Raw genomic sequence first — 4,439 nt, forward strand, 5'->3', positions numbered from 1 at the left:
TGGTGGGGTGTGTGGTGTGTGTGTGGTGTGTGTGGTGTGTGGTGGTGGTGTGTGGTGGTGATGGTGTGTGTGGTGTGTGTGTGGTGGTGGGTGGTGGTGTGTGGTGTGTGATGGTGTGTGAAGGTTTTTTACATGTTTGTGATGGTGTGTGATGGTGTGTGATGTTGATGGTGTGTGATGGTGTGTGATGGTGGTGTGTGGTGGTGTGTGATGGTGTGTGATGGTGGTGTGTGGTGGTGTGTGATGGTGTGTGATGGTGTGTGATGTTGATGGTGTGTGATGGTGTGTGATGGTGTGTGATGGTGGTGTGTGATGGTGTGTGATGGTGGTGTGTGATGGTGTGTGATGGTGTGTGATGGTGGTGTGTGGTTGTGTGTGATGGTGTGTGAAGGTGTGTGATGGTGTGTGAGTGGTGTGTGATGGTGGTGTGTGATGGGGGTGTGATGGTGTGTGATGGGGTGTGATGGTGTGTGATGGTGGTGTGTGATGGGGTGTGATGGTGTGTGATGGTGGTGTGTGATGGTGTGTGATGGTGTGTGAGTGGTGTGAGTGGTGTGTGATGGTGTGTGATGGTGTGTGATGGTGGTGTGTGGTGGTGTGTGATGGTGGTGTGTGGCGGTGTGGGATGGTGGTGTGTGATGGTGTATGATGGTGGTGTGTGGTGGTGTGTGTGGTGTGTGATGGTGTGTGATGGTGGTGTGTGGTGGTGTGTGGTGGTGTGTGATGGTGTGTGATGGAGTGATGGTGGTGTGTGATGGTGTGATGGTGTGATGGTGTGTGATGGTGGTGTGTGTGGTGTGTGTGGTGTGTGATGGTGTATGATGGAGTGATGGTGGTGTGTGTGGTGTGTGATGGTGGTGTGTGGTGGTGTGTGATGGTGTGTGATGGTGGTGTGTGGTGGTGTGTGATGGTGTGTGATGGTGGTGTGTGGTGGTGGTGTGTGGTGGTGTGTGGTGGTGTGTGATGGTGTGTGATGGTGTGTGATGGTGGTGTGTGGTGGTGTGTGGTGGTGGTGTGTGATGGGGTGATGGTGTGTGATGGTGTGTGATGGGGTGATGGTGGTGTGTGATGGTGTGATGGTGTGATGGTGTGTGATGGTGGTGTGTGTGGTGTGTGATGGTGTGTGAGTGGTGTGTGATGGTGGTGTGTGTGGTGTGTGATGGTGTGTGAGTGGTGTGTGATGGTGTGTGATGGTGGTGTGTGTGGTGTGTGATGGTGTGTGATGGTGTGATGGTGGTGTGTGGTGTGTGATGGGGTGATGGTGTGTGATGGTGTGTGATGGTGTGTGATGGTGGTGTGTGATGGTGTGTGAAGGTGTGTGATGGTGTTGTGTGATGGGGTGATGGTGTGTGATGGAGGCGAAGGCTGTGGGCATGAAGACGTAGACGAGAAAATCTGCAGACGGCCCCCCCACCCCCTCTTCCCCCTGCCCCCACGTCTCTCCGCTCCGCGTCGTTACCGCCGAGTCCTCCTCTAATTAAAATCACAAAACCTCGATCTGATGCTGTTTCACGCCACCTCCCCTCCCTCACCTCTCTCATCCCCTTCACTCTGCCCCCACTCCTCGCCTCTCGCTCTCTCCCCACTCCCCACTCCTCGCCTCTCGCTCTCTCTCCGCTCTCTCCCCACTCCCCACTCCTCGCCTCTCGCTCTCTCCCCACTCCCCACTCCTCGCCTCTCGCTCTCTCTCCGCTCTCTCCCCACTCCTCGCCTCTCGCTCTCTCCCCACTCCTCGCCTCTCGCTCTCTCTCCGCTCTCTCCCCACTCCTCGCCTCTCGCTCTCTCGCCGTCTTTGCTTCAATTCCGTCTCGCGCAGGAGGCGCTGGGCTGGGAAGGACGCGGAGGGGAACTCGCCCGTGCGTGCGCTCGTGTACGCATGTGTGTGGTGTGTGTGTGTGTTGTGTGTGTGTGGTGTGTGTGTGTGGTGTGTGTGTGTGGTGTGTGTGTGTGGTGTGTGGTGTGTGGTGTGTGGTGTGTGGTGTGTGGTGTGTGTGTGGTGTGTGTGTGTGGTGTGTGTGTGTGGTGTGTGTGTGTGGTGTGTGTGTGTGGTGTGTGTGTGTGGTGTGTGTGTGGTGTGTGTGTGGGGTGTGGAGTGTGTGTGTGTGGTGTGTGTGTGGTGTGTGTGTGTGGTGTGTGTGGTGTGTGTGTGTGTGTGGTGTGTGGGTGTGTGTGTGTGTGGTGTGTGTGTGTGGTGTGTGGGTGGTGTGTGTGGTGTGTGGAGTACGTGTGTGTGAGTACGTGTGTGTGTGTGGTGTGTGTGAGTACGTGTGTGAGTACGTGTGTGTGGTGTGTGTGTGTGAGTACGTGTGTGTGAGTGTGTGTGTCTTTTTGTGTGTACGTGTGGTGGAGCCAGGATATTCAATCTTTACCCTCGGGGCTCCTCCAGAAACAACAAAAAGCCACTATGGATGGCCATGTGGAATGTTCGAACGCTCACTGCGGCAGAGAGGCTGCCACTCCTCTGTCGGGAGCTCGACCGGTACCGCCTGGATCTCTGTGGCATTCAGGAGGTCCGGTGGACCAGCTCTGGCTCCTGCCACCATGAGGGGTGGACAGTCCTCTACTCAGGGCAGGAGACTGCCAAACAATGGGGAGTGTCTCTTCTTCTGAATAAAATAATGAAGGGGGCATGGGAGCGTGGCGATGAGGTGTGGAAAGCTGTAGGCCCCAGGCTACTTTGGGCTCGCCTTCCCATCAACCGGAAGCGAGGAGTGGTGGTCGCGGTTACTTATGCCCCCGCCGAAGACGAATATCCGTGGAGGGATGCAGGCAAGGCCGATGAGTCAGATGCCTTCGATGACTTGTCACAGGTGCTGGCTAAAGTGGCCCCTCGGGATAGAGTCATCTTGTTGGGTGACTTCAATGCCCGAGTTGGTCATGATGCTGGCACCTGGTCTGGAGTGATTGGAAGGCATGGGTCAGATCAGCTCAATAACAACGGTAGGAGGCTGCTAGATTTTTGTGCAGCCCATGGGCTTGTAATTACCAACACGCTGTTCTGGCATCAGCGCATCCACACAACATCATGGATGCATGCCGGGTCCAAGCAAGAACATCTGCTGGACTACATAGTGACGGACCAGCGGATGCGAGCCCATGTCCTTGACACCAGGACCTACCGTGGAACTGATCTGCCCTCTGACCATCGACTAGTCATCTGTAAGATGCGCCTGCCATTCTTCCACTCCGGTGGTGGGTGTACATCCAGGACCCCGTTCAACCTAAGGTGGCCTGGTCTCAGCTAGCTAATGGAAGTTGCAAGCGATAATTTAATCATCGCTTGCGGCTGGGGTTGGCATCGTCACCCACTCCTCCAGATGTCGAGGGGAAATGGGCGAGGTTTAGGACTGTGACTCATACAGCTGCAATGGCTGTTTGGGTACGTGGTCCAGACCTCCCCAGAAACCCTGGCTGACAGAGGAGGTGTTCAGGATGGTTGAGAAAAAGCGACAGGCCCACTCTAATCGTCTACAGCATTCCACGTCAGAGAATGATAAGCCCCAGGCGCTGCAAGGATGGGTGGTGGTCGCGGGTTGCTGAGGAGATGGAGTCTGCCTCAATGGCCTGCGATCACGAATCCCTATTTAACTGCATCAAAAAAGTAACCTGCAGCGCCACACCTATTACCATCAGTAGGGGAAAGAACGGTGATCCAATCTCCGACCCCCAGGAACAGGTTTGCAGATTTGCTGAGCACCGGGCAGAGATGATCCCCAAGCAAAATGCTGAGGGAGGGTGGCGTTTGTAAGCAGACTGCCCTACATGACATCATAGCAACAGTCTTGGCCACTGGATGGGTTCCGCAGGATTGGAAGGATGCCCTGATGGTCCCCCTCTTTAAGAAGGGGGACCGCACAGACTGTAACAACTACAGGGGCATCTCACTCCTCAGTGTGCCGGGAAAGGTCCTGGCAAGGATTATTCAACATCACCTTGCTAGGCACGCTGAGGAGAGGCTTGCGGAGCCCCAATGCGGTTTCAGGAAAGGGCGGTCCTGCACAGATGCCATATTTTCTGTCCGTCTGTTACAGCAGAGGTGTAGGGAATTCCAACAAGACCTACATCTCTGCTTTATTGACCTGGTCAAGGCCTATGATACCATCAGTAGGCCTGGGCTCTGGGTTGTTCTTTGTGCTTTTGGAGTCCCTGACCCTCTGCTCACGCTCATTAAGGACCTTCATGATGGTGAGCGGCCCCGGGTAAAACTACACATTATTTAACATCTATTTTGACCACGTAGTTCGTGAAGCCTTCAATAGCTGTACCGGAGGAATTTCCATTTGGTACAGATATAATGGGAGGTTGATCGATGCCCGGGTGCGGTCAAGGGATGGCTCCATATTGCTCTGTTATGTTATGTATACCGATGATCTGGTAATTGCTGCTCACTCAGAGGAGGAGTTGGAGCCGCTGCTGCTGCTGAACCTGGAGCTTGCCAC

Source organism: Lampetra fluviatilis, chromosome 3, assembly GCF_964198595.1.
Source record: "Lampetra fluviatilis chromosome 3, kcLamFluv1.1, whole genome shotgun sequence".
Taxonomy (NCBI): domain Eukaryota; kingdom Metazoa; phylum Chordata; class Hyperoartia; order Petromyzontiformes; family Petromyzontidae; genus Lampetra; species Lampetra fluviatilis.